The sequence below is a fragment of the Canis aureus genome, chromosome 10 (genome assembly GCF_053574225.1).
Source record: "Canis aureus isolate CA01 chromosome 10, VMU_Caureus_v.1.0, whole genome shotgun sequence".
Lineage (NCBI taxonomy): Eukaryota > Metazoa > Chordata > Mammalia > Carnivora > Canidae > Canis > Canis aureus.
In genome coordinates, this window is record NC_135620.1 from 50,388,542 (window position 1) to 50,412,899 (window position 24,358).

The 24,358-nt window shown below is 33.7% G+C and overlaps 1 long non-coding RNA gene across 1 annotated transcript in view; it reads left to right on the forward strand.

Annotated features, from left to right (window-relative positions):
* Positions 1-210: 210 nt before the first annotated feature.
* Positions 211-24,358, forward strand: part of LOC144321733 (uncharacterized) — a 62,460-nt gene continuing 38,312 nt past the window's right edge. The window contains exons 1-2 of the long non-coding RNA XR_013387275.1: positions 211-283; positions 655-785. This is a non-coding gene — a long non-coding RNA (uncharacterized LOC144321733). The remainder of the gene's footprint in view (positions 284-654; positions 786-24,358) is intronic.

Genomic DNA, 24,358 nt, shown 5'->3' on the forward strand with positions numbered 1-24,358 from the left:
TTTTATTTTATCTATGAACTCAAATAACATTTCCATTAAAGCAGATGGCATCTATTTATCTAAAATTTGTTATTATAATTTACCAAACTCTGAAAGACACAAAAAAAGGAGGGTGAGACAGGTGTGGAAAAGATGATTATGCTGATAGGGCAGGTTAAGAAGATTTATAAAGTACACTCCGTAGAATTTTCTTCCTTTCTTTCCTCTCAGGGATGCTGTGAGAATCAAATGTGGCAAGGCAGTGAAATTTTATTAAACGTAATGAAGCAGAAGACAGAGGCAAGTTATTATTTTTACCAAATAGAATATGGCCAATCCTTAAAAACATAATTATTCACTAAATTCTATCTCAACTATGAATCTGACACCATAAAATATAATAGTATTACAAAAGGAAAAAGAGTCTGAACACATAATTTACTGTTTAAACCATTTTCTTAATTCTCCACAGGTATAAATAATAATGTTTATCTTTCTTTCTAGTAAACCTTTCTGAATAGCTCAATTAATACTCATTACCAATAACCTTTTTTTTATTTGTATCAGACTAAGGAATTCCCAGGTACCATTTTACAATAATTGCACTGTTTTCACTGAGTTCTAAACATGGATACAACTTAAAATTGTGTAATTTAATGTTTGCTTCACAGAGAGGTTTTAACGAAGTAGGTCTGATCAATGGGAACATCAACAAAAATAGAACATAGTGAAGCACAGACTCACATGGGAAAGGAAACCAGAAACATAAAAGAAAAAGATATGAAAGATCAGGAGGACCAATCAAGGTAGGCTTTTTTAAAGATTTTATTTATTCATGAGAGACAGAGAGAGAGAAAGAGAGAGAGAGAGAGAGAGAGAGGGGCAGAGACAGGCAGATGGAGAAGGAAGCTCCATGCAAGGGGCCTGATGTGTGACTCCGGGATCACACCCTGACTGAAGGCAGATGCTCAGCCTCTGAACCACCCAGGTGTCCCCCAAGGTAGGGTTCCTAGGGAGCTATAGCCATGAAGGAGGAGGAAGTGGTAGGTTCAGGAAGAACAGGTTGAGGGCATAGCCAGTAGAGATAACACCATACAGTATGTATAAGCAATTTATGTGAGATGGGTATAAGATCAGCTGGTCACCCTGTATCATAGCTAGACAAGTAGATTAGCCTCATTGAAAACAGGCAAAACATGAAGTGGTAGAAGTTATTCAAAGGCCGCAAGTTCTTGGAATCTTTTGAAGTGAAATAATATATTTTTAATTTAAAACAATGTGTGTGACCCCGCAGAGATTACTTAACATCTCCAAATACTGGCATTCTCAGCTATAACATGAAGATAATAATAATAGTTGCAGTCAGAATCATTATGCGGTGCTTACTTGTTAGTATCTATTCCTACTTAGCAATCATTGAAAAAGACAGTAAGACACTGATGGGGTATTTAACGAAGATAATTTAGGTAAAAAATTCATTTCATTTTCTTCCAATAAAGTTCCCTAATTGCAACAGAATAATATAAAAATCATAGGTAATGGAAGTTATTTTACTGGGAGGTTTTTCAAGGACTAAAAATATTTATTAGAAAGAAAATTAAGATATGACTTTGTCATTTATTGTGTGGTTTTGTACAACATATTTCTTATTTATACAATAAGTTACACAGTTGTATTTGTAACTAATGTACAGCATGGTGACTATAGTTAACAATACTGTATTGGAAAAAAAAAGAAGCTGTCTGGCTCATAATTCTATCAATGTGGACATTTAATCTGATATCCAATTAATATGAAATGTAGACCAGAATTCTTCCAAAATAAGTCAGTAGCTTTCATCAGAGAAAACTGTATGCGTCATTCAAAAAGAAAAGGAAAACATCTATTTCAGACCTTCATTAGTCTGAACATTTGAGGTCATCCTCTAATGTTTGGCATCATTTCAAGACATTATTTTCCTGAACTGTCCTCTTGGCATAGGCTTTTGGAAGGGAGATAGAGAACAACATGGCAAATGTTATTTTATATGAGATCTTTGGTTCACTTCTCACTCTGGCAGTATTCAAGTAATATTGTTTCTTTAAAAAAAAAAAAAAAGAAGAAGAAGAAGAAGCAAACAGTCTATAATGCTCTACACAGAGTCTAGAGAATTAATTCCAAAATGTTATCAGATGGCAATTTGAAATACTTAATTGAGGTCATTTCCTGTTTTGGGTAACAGTACATCATAATTTAGAAGTAACTTTTTAACAAAAAACTTCAAATTAACTGGGATGAAAATGTAAGGATAATTATATAATGGGTAATGCTTATATATTATAATCAAAAAGATGCTGAAAGGTATCCTATCTATTTGAAAATGAAGCACTCATGAATTTGAGCATTGCTGCCTTGTCAGCACCGGATGTTAGGCTCAGAACTATGCATAACTGGGCCTTGACTTACTAATTATTACTTATTTATTAATTGTTATATGTTATTTATCACATAATTAGTTCAATCATAATCCCTAGTCACTCAATTTATTAAAGTAGAGCACTTTAAGAAATGCATTCTGCATTTATTACTTAGCATTGAGTTTAATCTCTTGTATTTAGTGAAAAAGTCCATCAATATATAGGAAGTGACTCCTATATGAATATATATTAATCATGATTAATTGACTTTTTTGCATGTAAACCCCTCAATTATACACTAGATTTTGCTTTGAGATTTTACACACACAAATAGTAGTTGTAACTGAGGCATATTATTTTATATGGCCTTTCAGAGCCAAGTATAAAATGGATTCTGATTATGCATTTACCCACTTTCTGACTTGACAGTTCTGTGACAGATATGGAAACTCTGGATCAAATATATTAGAAAAGAAAAAAGGACTAAAGCAATCCTGATTCACCAATAGTCATCTTTTAATACCTCTTCACTGAGTTCCATATCATGAAAGATTATGCCACTAATCAGCATTGTTTAAGCAATAAGTAACTTATTTTCCTATTTATTTCAGTGAAAAACATCTGTGTTTGCTTAGCAGAACTGTGCCATTAGCTACATATAGCTTTTATTATCACAGCAAGTAGAATTAATTTCTACTAACATATTTTGTGAGAGTCACGGACTCTTTAGCTAGTCACAGCAGGTTTACTAGTGCTGAGTGTAGTTTGACCTACAGGCTATTTCCAGGACCAGATCCTACTTGTGCACCTTCTCCCCCACACACCTGTCTTTAGCAGACTAAGAACATGAGCTCACACTGAAAGCACAGACTTATAGTTTGTAGACAGAACAAGACTGTAGACTAATTTATAAATAAGAAGAATCCAGAGACATACCTTAAAACGGGTATTGTGACACTGATATCTCCAAATCCTAAAATTGTAAAGGCATAGGACTGTGAGGAAATGTAATACATGTATAACATATCTTTAAATGATGACATCCTGATAATTTTATTAAGTTTTGGAAACCAAAGACATATATGTTATTTCAGTATATCAAGCATGGAATTCCTCATACATCCATCATTTCAGTCATCTACAGACTGCAAGGAAACAACTTCTTTGGATGAAAAACAAGGTTATTGTGCCAGTACTGAAATCTGTTGAATGTAGACTTTAAAATTAGGTAGTAATTACACACTGATACAGTATTTAACAAATTATAATCAGGTACTCAGTTAACTATTGAATGATAATCTATATTCATTCAATTTTCCATATTTTAATGCCTACACTGAAATGAGAATGCTATTTCGGTTTTTTAAAGCACATTTCAAAATTTAGCATATGGGAGTAAAAATACAGCATTATACTCCAATACCATTTTAATATCTAGTTGTATGCATATCTGTATGAATATGAGATTTAGGAAACAAAGAAACATGTTTCATATGTGTTACTATCTACCTTTATTCAAATTATTCCAAATAAATAGTGAATACATTGTAAGTAGTAAAGGTATCTATGCTCATAAATAAATCTTTTATCTCAGCCCTCAGTCTCCTTTGGCCGTTATTACTGCAGCTTAAGTTCGAAGGGAATGGCCTTGCTCTCTAACAGATTCTTCTAATGTTCTTCTGCAGTACAAACTAAACACTGAATCAAGGATGAAAATGAAATCTTCCTAGAGAAAGTACAGTGCAAGAGATATTATTTATGGATTTTCCAGTATAGATTTAATGACACTGAAGGCTGTTATTAGATAATAAAAGATGGGACCAAAACACTAGAATACTATAAATGTAAGATTCTTGGTATTGTGGATAACACAATGTCAGCCCAACCCAATTATCTCAATGTACTTGAGCAAAACACTTAAATATCCTATGCCTCTGTTTATTCATCTTCATAATGAATTGGCCTTTTTGTAATCTTCCAGATCTAATACTTTATACTAGACTACCTTCTATTATAATACTATCACTTTTATTCTCCCTTCTCTTTTTGCACTCAGAAAGTAGCTAAACATTCTGCTTCTAAAGGATGTGTTGCCACCTACGTTAGAGAAAGAGATGGTTCATCATTATGGAAGAAAATAAACTACATACTAATATCTCTGCTTAGAGTGAATCAGATCATACCCCACTTAAAAACAAATGTTCTATTACTAAATATCTTCCAGTTTGAATAAATGTTTTTGCAATGATGTGATTAGTCCCGTAACTTGTATTCAATAACTTCTTCTAAACACCTTAAATTACACCAAAACCAATGATTAATGGTTTATAGAATCTCTCTGATAAATGTAGAAACTAGTGCTGTTTCATCCAGTGTCTCACAAGTCACAGGAAGCAAAAGGGAAGCAAACAGAGAACGCACCTTCTGCTCTGGGTCCTAACTATCAGATAAAAGTTGTCTTTTCTTTCTTTCCATGGTTGACATACTGGATAAAAGAAATGCTCTTTGACAGCACATCTTCTCCCTATGCTCACTTCAACTATGTAAATATAGAGACACTGGGATAGTAAGGTCAGAAACAAAGCCCAAATCTATCATTCTTTTAGTTTCTCAAGAAGATGCTTATTGCTTCCTAGCTGGGAGCTCTTTCGGTTTTCTTTTTGAGGCTCCCATTCCCCTATGATGTGCACATGACCCAAACTGGGAAACACTATTCAGAGAAACATGGCAAGAGGTATTTCAACAATGTCTCAGGGAGAAGTTGCCAAGATATTAAAATCATCTTTTTCGCTGTGATTGTTGTGATGTTTGCACCATTTTCCCTCAAGCCTTAGAAGAAAATGTAAATGGGAAAGCATTCTTTACACTCTGGCATGGCAAACACAGAAGAGTAATGAACTCAGGACATGCTCCACTGCAAGGGTATTTACTCGAGCTCTGGCAGCACAGGAATTTGATTTGCTTTTTGAGAGCAAAGAAAGCTAGTTAGAGCCTTTCAGTTTTTTGTCTCTTTCTATGATATAGGAACAAATGATTTCATCAAAATGATGAATTTTGACCATGTAGTAGAAATGTAATATTATTTTTTCAAGGACGTCTCTCTCTTAAAACATCAATTTCATTTACAACCAAAAGAAATGTTCTGCTGCTTTTTTAATAAGGCTGTAACTGATACCTGTAAGCCAGATGTGTTTTAATAATAAAAGGAGAATGACAACTCTCTGATAAATTTCACAAAAACTGAAAAGTGTGGACATTGCTGGTGGGCCATAGGAAATTAATGGACATGGATGTCTTTTCAATTAAAAGCTTCTGTGAATACAAATGTGAACAAGAATATCATCAGTATCCTATAATCAGGTCTTTATTTTTCCAGGTATCATACTGCAGATAAATCTTTAGTTGATTTTTAGTTCACCTTTCAATGTTCTAATGACCTTTAAAAGAGCTTACTATAAAAAAGAGAGAGAAGGAGAGTAAAATTGAAAAAGGGTTGATGCCAGTAGTGAGGGGAAAAAAATCTATTAGAACAAAGAGGAAAAGAACCCTTTTGGAAAAAGGGAAAAAGTTCAAATCAGTGATGAACTTAATGTTCCCCAAGACTTCAGTGAGAACGAGACAAAATAATTGGGTTAACATAGTCATAGAAACAGCATCAGATATTGAAATCAAACACTTGACTAACTTAATTTCAAAACTGACCTTTTCACCATCAGGCAAGGAATGACTTGTTCTCTTAATATATAGTAGGAATGACAGGCCACCAGGCAAATTTTGGCCCAGAATCCCCTACCATTCTTGCTGCAGCATAATCTCTGTCTTTCTACATTTAACTTCCTGCCATTTTCATCGCAACATGGCATCACACCTGCAGTCACTTAAGTGTCCCATATTACTTAATTGAAATCCTCATTTCCTTTAAATAGGCTACTGCCAAACTCAGGACATAAACTCTAAATATGTATATATATATATGTTTATTTTATTTTTATTTTAAAATTCTTTTTCACAGAAAAATACAAATGTTAAAAGTACAAAAGACATCATCCAAAGACCTGTTAGCTACCAAAATCCACTGTGAACATTTTATCATATTCTTTTTTAAGAAAGTGTTTTTAACCTTTATATAGTCATTGATATATACTTTTGTAGCCTCTTCTTGCTTATATTTTTCTATATTTGCCAGAGTCATGGCAGCCTTATTTCTAGTAAAGTTTCCGTATTATATTAATAGTAATACTCTATGCAAAATGGCTAAAGGAGCTTCTAGCTATGGCATGAGTAAATCATGGGGATAAAAGATACAGCAGAGAGAATATAGTTCTTGTTTTTGTTAATAATAGGTTGCATGGTTAACAGATGTTAACTGCACTTGTAATGAGTATAGAGAAATCGATAGAGTAGTTGGATCACTATGTTGTATACCTGCAATGAATGTAACATTGTGTGCTAACTGTATCCAAATAAAAATAAAATAAAACAAAATAGTAATATTTTGACTTACAATGAGCTCTAATCAGCATTTTATGAATATTTTACTCCCTTATGTAATCAGTCCAAAACTGTCAACTATTTATTTTTTAGTTTTTTCTGTTTAAGTAACACTGAAATTAACTCTTTAGTATTGTGCCAATATTAATTCTCAAATACAGTGTAGTTTTCTATGCAGGCATATCGAGGTTTAAAAATTATAATTAGATCTATGAAAATTATATCTCATTTTGAAATTTTCATCATTCAGTTATCCATTAAATTAAGTTATTGGTCATTTGCATTGTTTCTTATTATTTTTACTTCTTTCATGTTATTAGAATTAAGGTTCCAACTATTTTCTGTTTTATAAAGCACTTTATGTTTTTTTTTTTGAAGATTTTATTTATTTATTCATTAGAGAGACACACACACACACACACACAGAGGCAGAGACACAGGCAGAGGGAGAAGCAGGCTCCATGCAGGGAGCCCAATGTGGGACTCGATCCTGGGACTCCAGGATCATGCCCTAAGCCGAAGGCAGATGCTTAACCACTGAGCCACCCAGGCGTCCCAGTAGGTGCATTTTTTCATCTTTAAAACATAACATATGCAGCTACTTAAGTTATTGTTTTTTTTTGGTTAATTATTTAAAAAAAAAGATTTTAAGATTTTATTTATTTATTAGAGACAGATAGAGAGAAAGAGGCAGAGACACAGGCAGAGGGAGAAGCAGGCTCCATGCAGGGAGCCCGATGTGGGACTTGATCCTGGGACTCCAGGATCACGCCCTGAGCTGAAGGCAGATGCTCAACCGCTACCCAGGCATCCCTAGAGCACTCTATGTTTTAAAGCTATCAATCTGGGATGCCTGGGTGGCTCAGCGGTTGGGCATCTGCCTACAGCTCGGGGTGTGATCCCAGAGTCCCAGGATCAAGTCCCACATTGGGCTCACTGCATGGAGCCTGCTTCTTCCTCTGCCTCTCTCTCTCTCTCTTTGCCTCTCATGAATAAATAAATAAAATATTTTTAAAAAAATAAAGCTAACAATCTTTATGGTAAATATAGCTTCAGTGTCCAGTTTAGGTTTTAAAATTAAATATTTTCTTCTACCTCTTTTGCATTTCTAATCTTCCCAAATCAGAAAAAGAGAGAGAGAGAGAGAGAAGGAAAAAAAGAAGGGAAGGCTATCATTCTTGGCTTCACAAAATAATGACATTTTTACAATTGTTAACATGTTCTTATTCACACACTGTAAAGCTGATTCTTAGGTTGTTGGACCTTTTCAGATATAGACGCCTGTGGCCACTTGAGCAATAGGTAAGCTGCCATTCTGATCTTGCAAAAGGAAAAGCATCATACCTCCAAGGCAACAACAAGGTTCCTTTGTTCCTGCCATAACTCTTTTTATAACCTACCTCCAGATAGTCTTCCCATTAACTAAAAATACCAGCTATCATGGTGATTATACTATTCTAGTTATTCTATGATGAAACACACATATATGTATCCATTAGGATACTTAAAAACCAAGTCTGTAATTATTTACTTATAGGTGTTTCTTCCCAACAAACCATGAACTACTGAGGAATATGTATTCTTTTTTATTCCAATATTATGCATAGAAGAGAATAGGTGTCCAATTAATTTTAAAAGAAGAGCATAATTACCTAATTGTTTAAAGGACAAGAAGTAATTAGAGAATGAAATACGGAGGAACAGGAGTAGAGAGCAAATATATAACTATACCATTTTGTCATGGCATGGAAGGACTAGCAAATCAGGACACATAAAGGCACCAAACCAAGAGAAACTGCTGGTCATTCAGTCATCTCTTCAGACAGAAAACACCTGGCGGACTTCCATCAGCCTGTGCATTTATCCAAGCCTCTTGTTTTCTGTGGGAGATACCATCATCCTATCTGGCACTAGTCAGCTTCACCAAAGCAGGGTGTCAGCCTTTCCCTCTTGGGAGTTATACTCCCTTTAGAACCTGCTTTCTCAAATCTCTGCTATTATGATTATTATTATTATGATGATGATGATGATGAACAAAACCCATTTATGCCTTTTAATGGAAGATACTTCCATTTCCTAGGTAAAGACCAAGAGACATACCTCATGTACTATGTGGCAGTGCATTTACTCTCCCACAAAGACTGGTCTACCATATGATCAGCCTCTTTTAAAGAGGAGTAGGAAAAACTGCATCATAAGGATGTTAAAAAAAAAAGAAGGAGAATTAAACCAATGAATAAATAAATAAAGTAAAATATTATGATAATTAAACAAATACAGCAGAAAAACACTCTTCAGGGAAAAAGAATATTAAGTTCCAAAAAGATCAAAAGCCAGGATTTCTATGGAGAGTTTCCTGAAACAATAGGCAGATCTATTATGCTATTTATAACATGAGTTTGAAACTTGCAAGCTAATATGAAACAACAATCTGCAGGGACGCCTGTGTGGCTCAGCGGTTGAGCGTGTGCCTTCAGCTCAGAAGAGGTCGAGTCCCGGGATCGAGTCCCACATAGAGCCCCTCGTCGGGAGCCTGCATCTCCCTCTGCCTCTGTCTCTTGTGTGTTTCTCATGAATAAATAAAATCTTAAAAACAAAAAAGAAACAACAATCTACAGAAATGATGCCCTATAGGTAAAGTTCCTAAGATTAATCAATTAAATATGATCTAGGAAGACTAGTTAGACTTGTTTCCTTAAACAAGACCGAGCTTCTCATCAGTTTGAGAATTTTCAATCATATCATCTTATATTAACATATTAATCATAATAGGAAATTAAAACTTATATAATGCAACTGATAATCAAAAGTATAACAAGAATTACTGCAAATGGACACTGCTTATTTATCATCCCTATATTCATTTTGAGAAGAAAAAAAAAGCTTTCATGTAAGGTATTTTGCTATATACAAGTTTAAACTTAGTTTCACAGCTCCAGTTTTAAAATGGCAGTTCTAGAAGAAAAAAATTATATAACCCTTCTTCCTCTGGATTTCACAAAAAATCAACAAAGAGAATCAATGACTAAAAAACATCATCTTCAATGAAAATATGATATACCCTTACAACCAAATCTAATAAATGAGGAAGGACTGGCACATTTAGTGAAGACAGATTAGGATGCTTATGATTATAGGTCTAATAAAGTTAGGATTTCATCATGAATACCACATTCTGTGGGCCAAACCAATTCCTTATTTTTAACAATGGAACCCCAGGGCAGGGGTCTAGCAATAAATTCCATAGACCCCATTCGGCAAGTCTGAAGAGGCAGGTAAAATAGAAGCACCTAGACAAGTCATTTTTATAGAAAGTAGACTATCTGTTGTATTAGTGTAGAGAGAAAACACTGCATTTTTACCAACCCTGCCATTTTCAGTTTGCTGTGGTGACAAAAAGCTCAAAAAGACACAACTCACAATAATTACATCATTAAGTGAAATCTGCTACGGCAGGACTTCCCTGAAATAGCTGGTCCAGGAAAATCCCAACCTCCAAAGATGAGTAGTATTATAAAATGGAATCAGAAATAGATCTATTCAAAAGACACAACATTGTATAAGAAAAAAGAAGCATGAAGAAGGGAAAGAGAAAAGGAGGAAAAAAGGAAAGGAATAAGAATGTAAAAAAAATGTCAAAGAGAAATTGAAAATCATAACCAAATTTATGTATTTATATTTACATATATATAAAGCAGGGAGGATGTCAGTATCAGTCTCACAATACACTACACCTATCCTATCAGATGCTTTCTGCAAAGCCCTCCTTATTCAGGACACTTGGAGCAGGGCAACAAGGTTATGATGGCTGTTACCAAGGAGCAGGCCAGCTTCTATATTACATTCCTGTCTCCCTCTGCCTCTCCCAGTAGGGCCCTTCTTTCTAATCTTAGAAGGGGATTTAATCTCTTTTCCTAGGGTCAGAATAATGCCTACCTTCCTATTATGTGGCTTATTGTAAACTTCTTTGTCCTAGTTTTCCAGGCTTGGTGGCTCAAAATTAATTGCTTGGGGCAACCCAGGTGGCTCACTGGTTTAGCGCCGCCTTCAGTCCAGGCCTGATCCTAGAGACTCAGGATCGAGTCCCACGTCAGGCTCCCTGCATGGAGCCTGCTTCTCCCTCTGCCTGTATCTCTGCCTCTCTCTCTTTCTCTCTATGCCTCTCATGAATAAATAAATACAATCTTAAAAAAAAATTGCTTGTACTTTCAAAAATTGCTCTTTGCAGATTAAAATGCTTGCTGGAGATATTCACTTCGAAAACCCTATTTTCAAACCCCAAACTGTGTATCTAGGTTCTAATCAGAAAATCCTGAGACAACCGGGAATAAGCATAAGTTACTAGGAATGTAAGGACCTCAGCTTAGTAAATGCAAAAATAGTATTTCTGATATATCACAATTAAAGTTTTATCTGCAGTGGAAAGTTTGAATATAAGAATATCATAATGAATTACTTTCTTATACCATAATATAAATTCAAATTGAGAAATGAAGAAATTTATCATTTCTAATTATATACTAATTCAAAAATATTAGCTATATTTTTACTATGTTCAGGTATTCCACTAGGCACTAGAAAAAAAGGATTAATAAGAAGAAAAAGAAGAAACTCCATTCCTTCCTTCACCAGCCTGAAGTTTAGGGTTATTCTCAACCTCCCTCATCCTTAGTAACATCTTCATTCTGCCTTCTTATTCTGGTGAGAAGCATGTTTGGGAAATAACATGTTTGGGAAAACATGTTCATTTCACAAATCATATCCCTTTAAAGTCGGTAAATAAGACTTTGAAAATACTAGCCTGTGGACATGGTACTAATGTACACTGACATATTATGAAACTGAAATATGTATTTACATTCACATCCCATAAATGGAAAGTATTTCCTGACTCAGCCTTCAGGGTATCGTTCCATATTCTCTTCGTACTTTCACCCGCTGATCCTCTCCACTCTCTAACATTAAATCAATCCTATTTATTTCTTATGGTGCAAACATTATTGGCTGACATACTAAAAGAATGCAAAGTCAGAAACATTTTGATTATAACTGTCCCCATTGTCTTGGGGCAAAACACTTCTGACTGATGATTAATTTATATCAAAGTTCTTTTGATTTATGTTCTTTGAGTGATTTCTTCCAGTAAGTTCATATATTTTGCAAACTGCATGCAGAATTGGACATGACTCTATAGTTCTTACGGTTTCCCCTGTTGTAAAGATTGCATTGCCTATTTTCCTGAGAGGAGGAGGATAAACAGTATAATTTGATTGTCATAACATTCTCACATAGTAGATACTATCAATACCCTTGTTAAAAAAAATGAATAGGTAAGAAATTCACTTACACTTTGATCACATTCAATTAATTAGTTAATTAATTATTCAAATAATTCAAGATTTCAACTCAGGGTTCTGGCCTCAGGTATCCAGTGCCAGGTTTCTATATTACTAAACTCAAGTCTTCCTGTATTCTCTAGAGGTATTTCAATCTCCTGGATCCTTGGGATCATATATGGCCTCCCTCAGAAATGAAGAAAAATGTAATCAGGGAAAAAGTAGGCCTGGAGATATGGAAAAACCCCTCAAACAATTTAGTTTGGGATAAAGCATATCTACTGACAAGTGAGAAGAAAATAAACACCTTTAAGAGGAAAAAAAAATTCCCTATTAATTAGGACAGGAATGATAGAGTATCTTTGTCACCCAATCTAACAAAATTTCTAAAATCACTAAAGAGATGAGGAATACTTTTCATCCCATCTTATTAACAAAATTCCAATGTCCTCTACTTTTTTCAGCTTAAGATGCATGGGTCACAAAGATAATTCTTGATATTGAGGATTTCGCACACCACTATTATGAACAAATATATCCAATGCATCATTTTTGTAATTGAAAAGATGGAATAAACTTTAGATTCCTACAGAACACAAAGAGGCCTTAAATACTTTCTAACGTCCTCATTCACCTTCAATAGTGCCCAATATTTAATATGTGGTAAATAAATATGTAATTTGGTGTGGTAAGTGTGCAAATGCTTGTGGAACCAGTTCAGGAGTTAGCTATACTACAAATAGAAGAAATTTTTAAAGTATGGTTTTGCACTTTGGAAGCTTGAACATTATCTTATTCATGCAGAAGACTGAAGCATTTTATTATTTGTTTCATGGAAGTTGATGTTATGAAGCCCTAATGTGGATGATGGCATATTAAATACACATCATGATGTTATGTTGATAAATGTACAGAGAATTGTGACATTACATATATCTAGATAGTTCTGTTACTCAGTTTTCTTTTCTTTCCAGTGCCAACATATTTAGACTAGAGAGGAAAATGTTCATAGGAAAGAAAAGGATTTTGTAAGTTAAGTAAAATCAGTGCTATCAGTTTTTATATATGTAATTTATATTTTGAAGTAATCAGCTCACAACTTAATGAGAGTGGTGATGTAGAGATTAGAATGCTAAAGGCTCTTGGGCTGTATAAGCAAGTGGTCCAAATGTATAGACTAAGCAAAGATTCAAGAAAAACAACAAAGATGTAAAAATGGTTTAAAGGTTTGGAATGTTTCTTTACTCTAGACATTGCAGTCAGCCTATCCGTTTGAGGCCTAAAAAGCCAGAAGTAGGCTAGTAGTAGAAAAACCAGAAGCTACTAACATGTCTTTTGAACATCCTATGATCTCAGTGGTTTTTTCCCAAACCTACTTTTCTCCTATAGTCAGGGGAGAATCCTGTATTTTGTAATAATTTACAGATTACCTCAGGCACTTGAGTGGGACAGTATTCAGGTACTCATAAAACTGTTCCATAGTTTAATAAAATAACTACTTGCCACAATTTATCTAAGTCCAATACACTAATTGTGTCTTTCTTATACTCCAGACATCAAGCTAAATATTTTACATATACCATTTATTATATTTAAGCCTACTAACCACCCTCTATATCAACTACTATTATTATCCTAATATTTTAATTACAAAAACCAAGGTTTGGAGAGTTTTAATTTAACCAAACAGCTCCACCCTAGCATCTGTTCTAAGCTATTACTGTCATTTGTTGCTTCATCAATTACTCTCTATTACCTTCTCTCAATTTACTCTCCCCTATCATTTAACATTTAGTACCCTATTTTATATATTTATTTATTGTCTCTCTTCTCTTTCATCAAACCAAAGTCAAATTATGCCTTCTACATAGAAGGATGGGATGTGACTGCGGAAAAAATATATTTTAAAATATATTATTCATGAGAGACACAGAGAGAAAGAGAGAGGCAGAGACTCAGGCAGAGGGAGAAGTAGGCTCCATGCAGGGAGCCCGATGTGAGACTTGATCTCGGGTCTCCAGGATCACGCCCTGGGCTGAGGGCAGTGCTAAACTGCTGAGCCACCAGGGCTGCCCTGTACTTAAGTTTAAATCTGCAATTTTGCTTTTTGTTTTATGTCCATTCTATTTTACTATATTATTTTCACTTCTTTAAATTATTTTGAAAAGTCCTTTTATCCTCCATTAACTTTCTTGTTATTTATTTCTTTAGAATTTTTACTAGTGGCATAGAAATGACAACATACAACATTAAGTACTTAAAATCTATCATAAATTCTATAAATTTCCTACCATTTTAAATTTATTTATTACTTTTTGGCATCTAAGTTACTATTGCTATGTATTTTAAATCACACATATTATTATGGTTCATGTATATATTTAATATTCATTTAGATTTCTTTGATTATTTATTCTTTGTTTTTGCTTTTCATTACTTATATATCACCATGCTTCCATCTTGGATCCTTTTTCTTCTGCCTGAAAATCACTCTTTAGCAATTCCTTTGGTTTTACATTGTGGATAATGAATTTTCTGTTTTTGCTTGCCTAAAAATATCTTTGTTTTGTTGCCTTATTTATTTATTTACAGATATTTATTTATTAGAGAGAAAGAGAATTTGAGCGAGGACAAGGGTAAAGCTTAGAGGGGGAGAGAAGTTGAGAGAATCCTAAGCAGATTCCCCGCTGAGCACAGAGCCAACTTCCCCCTCTCTCAGTCTCATGACCCTGATATGATGGCCTGAGCCAAAATCAAGAGTTGGAAACAATTGATTGAGTCACTAAGGTGCCCTGCCCTCTGTTGCCATTTTTAAAGAATATTTTCATTTGACCTACACTTAGAGGTTGATTGTCATTTTCTAGCATTTGTTTAGGAATTCATATACTTTTAGTTTTCCTTAATCCTTTCAGATTATAGGATTCTGGAGGTTTTAGCTCAAAGTTTGAGGTCCTTATCAGTAGCCCTCTTCCTCAGAGGACTCTGAAACTAAAATATTTTCTTAGGTCTATGCGATGTTCCAAAGGTCTTTTTATATTCTCAGTTTTTAAACTTCCATTATCTTTACAACTTCATAGTCTTCAATTTCACAAGTGTAAAAGCTACACCAAATTAAATTAAATTTTCTTCTATGGGTCTCCTTTATTTCTAGGATATTGGCCTTCAAAATTCCGACTGATTTGGAGCTTCCCAGCATCTTTAAACAGTTGTTTTTCTCTTAAAATTTTTTTTTCATACTTCTCTAGTTGTAGGAAGAGATGTTTTGAAACAGCCTATTCCACTGTTACCAGTCTCTAAGGATGACAGCAGATATCATTCAAACATCTCATTGTGTTTAGATTTTACTTAGAACATTCAAGGTTTTTTTATTATTATTATTAATTGGTTGCAGTAACTCTATTAACCTTTATTAGCATATGAAATACAATACCTATAAGACTTCACTGTGTCCATTACCCAGTCTCCATATAAAGTTTTATCAAGTTATTCACTTTTAGGGCACCTGGGTGGCCCACCCAGTCAACTGAGTGTCCGACTCTTATTTTGGCTCACGTCATGACCTCAGCTCCACACTCAGTGGGATCTGCTTGGGATTCTTTCCCTCAGCCTCTTCCTTGGCTTTCCCCGTGTGTATGCTCTCTCTCTCTCAAATAGATAAATCTTTAAAAAAATATTCATTTTTAAATAATAACATTCATATCTTACTTGTTTAATTTTATAAGCGTTAAAAGTGAAGCTTGGGTTGCCCAGGCAATTAATTACTTTCTATATGTTATTGAAAGACCTATCTTTCTTTTTGCATAAACATATATTACAGACTTTTGAAAAGTAGATATAGACTTTTGAAAAAACATCTGAAATGATTATTAGATTAATATTATTATTTAATTTCTCATGAACTCTTCTACCTTCTTTTCTCTTTACATTGATTCATATACAAGTACTTATGCCCCCAACTTAGAAAACATGATAAATACGTAAAGTTATGACATAATATATTGTCCCACTGCTAATTAAATCTAATGCTATTTTCCTGAATCTTGAAAGAGGACATTATAAATCCATACATATTTTTCAGGCTGACTCTTCTGTACTAGTTGGATAGTATGTGAAGCATAGGAGTTAAAAAGACATAGAGTGAATACTCCTTGTTCCTATATAATGTTATTTTCCATCTTTTATGTTAGAGTCTCTTTGAGAAAGTACTGTGGTTTTTAACTCAGGAAAGAATTAATGGGCCCAAAACCACTGAGTTACATACTGTAGCATGGCATTTAACATCGAAATGTTTGAAATTAATAAAATAATTTATGATAGACTTTAAGTAGTTGATAATGTATCTTGTAATTTCTGTGATAATAGTATAAAAATCTGAAGGAATAATCAAGAGCCTTATAGTATAACTAAATGAGCTAGTCCTGAGTAGTGCCTAATTTCCAGTTGCCACAGAATACAGGAAAATTAAAAAAAAAAGTCTGTTTCAGAAGGCTTGACCAAAAATCTTAACAGGGAAGAGCTACATGCTAATAGAAGCAATAAAGAGAATAATCATTGCAGTTGACCCTCTTGGAACTTGTAATCTAGAATAGAAGGAGGGGAAACCATTTGGTTTGTATTTTGTTTTTGTGAGGGGTGAAATCAAAATTAGAAAAAAATTAGAGGGATTGTATATTTATTTAACATTGAATAAAGATTGTTTAAGCAAGGGGATTTTCCAGATGACATTTAGAGATCACATAGCCAATCTTTTCATTTTAATAGATGGCTAACCTGAGGTAAGACTGAATATGCCACAGAGGATATAAAGGTGTTAGCACAATCCTTACATTAACTATCTATTTTGAGGTATGAGAACCTCATCTCAGATCTTACAAGTCTCTTTCATTTTTCACTACAGCATGTTACACGTAATAAAACAAAAACAGTAAATCAACAGATTAACTCTATAGCTATAAATGTATCCTACGTGTACTAAGACATAAAAGCAAAAATGTATGCACATGATACAATTTAAGCTGCATAATAGAAATCTTCCTGAAAACAACCTAAATGTCTATTAGCATTAGTTGTTAAAAGAAAAATTACATAAATTATAGCAACCAAAAATGGAATAGTCTTAAGCTGTCAAAAAGAATGAGGCAGAACTGAAAGCATTATTTAAAAAAGAAATACAAGTTATGCTTTAGTGGACAAAAGCCAGTTAAATATGTATATGAGATAAACAGTATATGAGATAATTTTTCACTAATGCAGATGCACGCACATGTATATAGACATGTATGTTTGTGAACAATGAGTAGAACTTTTAATAATAATTTTGTAATACTGGCAGTATCTGTTTAGTGAGAATGAAGCCTGGAACACATGGGAGAATTACTTTTCTTATATATGTTTTTCCCCATATATATATTTCTTATGTGCTTTTTAAAAATAAACAATTTGGGGAGTGGGTGTGGGGAAAGATGACTTATCCCCTGTTTAGATTTTATCTAAATAATAATAAAAAAAAACCTCACTAAGATATATATGGAATTCCTTAATTGCAACACATGGAGAAATAAAGAAAAAGGAGATTAACATTGCATTGGTATACTAGACTTTGATTAACAGGACAGTTGTTTTTTTTGGGGGGTGCTTAACATTAGAAAAAATACAAAGGAATACTCTATTTTAAGTTTACTAAGCCAGTGAATTTACTGCTATGTTTTACAGTATTTAAATAAAAATTAAAGCATCATGCTCATGGAGAGGTATTTTAAAATGATAGCTTAATGACTTTTAAAAATTTGTGTAACAGTGACCATTCTCTACCCTTTCTAATAGAAAGGTATGTATAAATCATCAGAAATGAGACTTATGCTCTAAATTGAATTATTTTGTTTTCTTTAGTTTGAAATAGAACTACAACTTTTCCCCATTATCTTTATGATCAACAGAGCACATTGGCAAGAGACATTTTATAGGTGGGAATATTGAAGACAGCAGAGCTAAAGTGACAACAGAAGCTCAGTACCATGACTTTGATATCAGAGGCCTTCTGGAATACCTGAATAAGCTAGTTCTGAGTAGTGCCTAATTTTTAATTGCCACAGAATTTATAAAATAAAAAAATTGTATGTTAGAATGCTTGACTGTGGAATCTTAGCAGAGAACAGCTGACCTGGTGTCTTCCTTTCCTTTGAGAAAAAATCCTCATGTATATATATGAAATCAATTCATAATACAGGTTATTTTTTGAAAGAAGGTAATTAGAACAAATCATAGTGCCATTCCATTATCTTCTTCCCTGAAAACAAAACTAATAATTTACCTTTGAATTTATTTTCATATCCTACTGTTTTTATTTTTCCTCTTCCTTCTGAGAAATATTTCCTTTTTTTCCCTAGCCAGATTTCAGCTTGGCTTTGTACTTTTGATATCATTCATATTTTAAAAACAAGTCCTAGTCTATCAACAAGATTGATTACAAGGTTAGTGTGAAAAATCTACAAATAGGAGTGTGCTGTGTACTATGAGAGTGTATTAATACACAAATATATTATAGAGGGGGAGGATCATTAAGAAAAAATATCACCATAGAGAAATGAATTGCAAGGATTAATCATGATTTGCATTTGTCATTAAATCTATCAGTGTAGGGATCCCTGGCTGGCTCAACGGTTTGGTGCCTGCCTTTGGCCCAGGGTGTGGTCCTGGGGTCCTGGGATCGAGTCCCGCATTGGGCTTCCTGCGTGGAGCCTGCTTCTCCCTCTGCCTCTCTCTCTCTCTGTCTCTCATGAATAAATAAATTAAATCTTAAAAAAAAATAAATCTCTTAGTGTATAAATTTTTTACCTCCATTCATTATTCATTCATTTCTTCATTCAACAATGAGTGAACCCTGCTGGGGGTTGAGCCCTGGGTCAGGCGTTTACTGTTCCACTTCTTGTTTTTGGTAGTTTTAATAGGATATTCTCTACCTATATATGAATCCTAAAATGTATTAACTTTAGAAGAAAAATCAAATAATCTTAGAAAATGTTCACAGTATGTGGCCATTTAAGCTTTTCTTTGCTTTTAGTATAGTATATCATAGGTTATTTTTAAATCTTTATTGATTTTTTAATCTTTACATAGTTAACAAATAACTAAAGACAGAATTTCTGGATAGGATTGCTGTGATACACAGCACTATGTTGAGAGTTAAATTATTTTCTGGAAAAAGTGTAAGCGCATTGTGGTACAACGTATGACAATAGTGCATTTTTGGGTACAACTTTCTTCCATATTAATTTCCTTTCTGGGAGTTACTTCTCTCAGAGATCAGTGAATTTGCAACTTAGGAAACAACATATTTACAATTATTTTGCGCTCATTCCATTCAAAATCACCAGAGACCACCAGACAATAGAACAAATGACTTTTTAATACTACAATAATATTATTAAATATCTCGGTTTTGAATATTACATTATTATATATTGTGCTCTGCCATAAGGAAACAGTCTGTTTTGGTTTGTACTCTATCTTTGTGATGAAAGCTGTTTTTACTTCATATCTGTGTGACTTATTCTCATCATCTTCAGATGTGTGCTCAAATATCAGTGATGCTTTACTTGGCCATCTGATCCAAAATGGCATTCATACTAAGATGGCACTGCTAAGGCATCAGGGTGTTCAGTCAGTTAAGTGTCTGACTCTGGATTTCAGCTCAGGTCATGATCTCAGGTTTGTGACATCGAGCTCCACATCAGGCTCCATGGTGGATGTGAAGTCTGCTTTAGATTCTGTCTCCTCTCTAAAGTAGATAAGATGGCACTGCTTATTCTCCTTCTTTGCTTATTATTCTCCATCATGTGTTTTTTCCATCTGGTATACTGTATTATTTGTTACTGTTTGTGTGTATACACTGGAATATAAATTCAATGAATTCAGAGATGTACATCTCTGTTTAAATTGCTGTGTGTAGTAATAGAATGTATCTGGCAGATAGACATTTATTAAATATGTGTAGAATGAATAGATGGGTACATTTTGAGTGAGAATTCAATGGCATAATCCACTTTATTATAGCCTATAAACTCCTTAAGGATAGAAATGTTGTCATATTTTAAGATTGGTTTTTCATACCTCTAACACAGTGACTTAATATAGTTATGCTCAATAAATGTTTATAAGTTGGTTAAACAAGTAATTAGGACAGCCCGGTGGCTCAGCAGTTTAGCGCCACCTTCAGCTCAGGGCCTGATTCTGGAGTCCAGGGATTGAGTCCCACATCAAGCTCCCTGCATGGAGCCTGCTTCTCTCTCTGCCTGTGCCTCTGCCTCTCTCTCTCTCTCTCTCTCTCTGTGTGTGTGTGTGTGTCTCATGAATAAATAAATAAAATCTTAAAAAAAATAAACTTACGTACATTAGTAATTGCATTAAGTATAAATGGCTTAAAAACAAAATACTCCTTCAATTTATTAATAAAATAATTGGGGCAGCTGGGTGGCTCAGTCAGTTGAGTATCGAGCTCCTGATTTCAGCTCAGGCCATGATCTCATGGTCTTGAGACTGAGTCCCATGTCAGATTCCACACTTAGCAGGCAGTCTGCTTGATATTCTCTCTCTTCCACTCCCTATGCCCCTATCCCCCTGCTTGCATTCTTTCTCTCTCTAGAAATAAATAAATCTTTACTAAAAAATGTATATGTAAGATAATCAACAGATTTCTTGAAATCTACTTTTATAAGGAAAAAGTATAATATTCAATAAAAACTAAGATGAATAAAGAGGTACATAGACAATATGGAAAAGGAAAAACAGAATTTTTTTTAATAGAAAGAAAATAAGAGACAGTGAGAGGTAGAAAAATGGGAGAAGATAATTAGATATGCAATGTAGAGAGAGAAAGAATGCACATAAAACTATGATCTGATCCATCATTTGTATAATTTAATTTCAATACTAAATAGAAAAGGAAATACTTAAAATAAGCCATCTTTCTTATTAGCAGTTTTAGATATTCTTTGCAAACACCTAGAAATATTGGCTTCAACATTTTCATTCATCTTGTATTTTAAAGCTAACTGAAACAACTCTCCAAGAGAAATGAAAAAAAAATATTTCTTTATCCCAAAACCTCTTTTAAAATATGATACATAACATTCTATAATATTCAAGGTTTTATAGTTAAACCCTATAGCATGGCCTGGGACATTTTGATAGATGACTCAAATCATCAGGTAGAAAAGAGCAATGCATCTCTCTGCTTTTGACGGATTTACTCTTAAGGGTCTACTTCTTTTAGTTTCATCAGTCATCTGGTACATGAAAAAAAAGTGATATACAGGTTTACAGTAAAAGGTAGTTAATGTTCTCCTGTGTAGTATATAGTGCTGACTTACTCAAAAGATCTAGACAGGATCAACTTAGAATTTCACTTCCTTAACTGGCCTATGTAGGCTGGGCCATAGTGCACTAGGAGTAGAAGGGACTGTAAAATCTAAATAGTTAATTAATTTAGCCGCCATATCAATAAGGGTCTTATAATCTGAAAACCTAAAATAATATAATCAATTTTTAGAAAGGATAGGCTACAGTAATTCGTTTATTTATGCTTGAAGCAGAATATTTAATTCTTTCTATCACATGCTTTGTTTTGTCTTGGAAGTTAAGAATGAAAATATACTCACTGATTTTCAGATGCCTGCATGAAATAAAATAGTCTAAGTAATATATCATAGAACTATGTACACAATACAGTTGAATTTCTAAAAATGAGGGACTGGTAATTAAATTTAGTTGACTGAAACAGATCAGAAAATATGTAGAGAACTCAACTTGAAATTTACAAAATTAGCAGATGCTGTCCAGTTGAAGGGAAAAGAGGAATTTAAGAGAGAATGGCACGAGTAAAGGCATGGAAAGGATAAAGAAAATGAAAGATGTCAGAGAGGGGGCACGATACACAGGATCCTTGGCGTGTTACACTAGGTAGTTTGGATATGCTCTCCCCACAGATAGTGAGGAGCTTTTGAATTACTAACTTGAGGGTGGCATAATTACATTTGTATTTTATCTAGATGACTATGGCTAAAGGGTCAAGGGTGAATTTGAAGAGTGTGAAACTGCAGGGAAGGTTACAACGACAATCGAATCAAAATAATCCAAAAGAATATATTTGGGGGATAAGGCATTTTAGGGATGAGAGAAGAAAACAGATGAAAAATACACATAGTAGAGGACATACAAAGAAATCCTGCACACCACCTGAGTGTGATTTTCAAAAAAAAAAAGAAAAAAATATATATATATATTGTGTGTATATATATATATATATATATATATATATATATATATATATATGCAATATATGCAATACATTTTTGCTCAAATCACTAGTTTCTGGGTTTGCCTAACTTTAAATGGAATGTCAGTCACTTTCAAAACCAATTCACTATTCTTGGGAACATTGCAACTCCCCTAAATAGATGGGTTAGTGAGTAAATTTGTGCTTTAAATCTAATCTGTTCTTATTGAATAATTTCCACATTGGGGTATCAACTGTGTTAGTAAGAAAAAAAAGATTAAAGTTAAGCTAAATAATATAATTTACCTTATTTGACACATGATTCTATAATTATGTACTAGGTATGTGTATGTGTGTATAGGTCTGGGTATTCCATTATAATTAGCATGATTATTGAATCAGCAATAGGGAAGACATATCATATGGGAAATCCATTTCCACACCTATAGCAAATATTTAATATTAGGCCAAATAGAGGATTGATTAACAGAAAACAATATGACAAAACAAATTTTAAATCTGCAGACTACTATGAAAATTGAAAACTGCATCAAATCCCAAGCACAACCAAAGGTATCTTGCATTAAACTCTCATAGTCAATGGCAATGAATAGGGTGTTTGACAATGGGTTGTATGCCTGTTATACTAATGTAATAATATCATCCTTTTTCAGTTTCTAAAGTAACCACTTTGGATAATAAATTATCTGTTCACCTTAATTTCAGGTGTCTCTGATCTCTCCTGAATCCTAACTCCTTATATTTATGCCCTGGCTCTCTCTTGTCTCTGTTTTATGTATTATGTCAAAATTAGCAATTCCCTGTGACATAGTATAACAGCAGAAGTGTGTGAGTGAAGGAAAGGGTACAAGGAGTTGTTTGGAAAAAGGAAAGGTGTTCAGAGGATGCTGGGAGTTCCTAAGAGGAGAAGAAAACCTATTGTAGTGATCAAACTCCAGAAAGAGGGTATCACAAAAGACAGGCATTAGAGAATATCAATTTTACCAAATTAACACTAGCTAAATATTTAATAATATACACAAAAACAACTGCTCATATTTACTTTTATAGTAGATTTTTATTTATGAAACTAAAGAAAATTGAAACAGCATTTTAAATTACAATGGTTTGAGTAACACTAGGGCAATTTCAATGTTAAAAGTTTCTGTAGGAAATGTTAATAGGCAAGATTTGAATACATGCAAAAATTTCTTACCTTATACTAAATGCTATCAGTGTCTTATAAATAGCACCATGAATATCTTCTTCATTATTTCTCATGGAACATAAAGCATATTCTAGTGCAGGAAAGTTATAGTTCTCAAGGTCCCTTCAACATAAACTGTACCTTGTCCAACCTTTTCCACAGTAAAATTTAAAATACATGCTACTGCATTTGAGACATGTAAATATATGGATTTTTCCATAGGATGAAAGGTTTGTTGATTTCAATTGGTTATCAGTCAATATATTCACTGCAAAGATCTTAGTCCAGAGTACTGGCTCAATAGAAGTTTGCTGGGTAACAACCAGAGAACAAATTGCAGTGACTCAGGGATGTGTGGAATGGCAGTGTTAGAAACTAGAACAGTGCCATGATTTTCTTATACAAAATATCACCAATTGTGATACAAATATAAGATGATATAGTGGAAATTAAATTCAATAAAACATACACAGCCAAGTGAACTAATTGGAAATAACTTGCAGGTACTACTACAAGGTGTCAAGAATATATGGAGAAAAATGTAAGAGAAAAAACTCTATACACTGAATACTTTCCTAAAAGGGTAAGGGCTTGACGCCTCTCTAAAGTAATTACACACCATAAGCAACTTTGCCTTGGTCATGATTTTCTCAAAATTGAATATTTGATGTCTGGT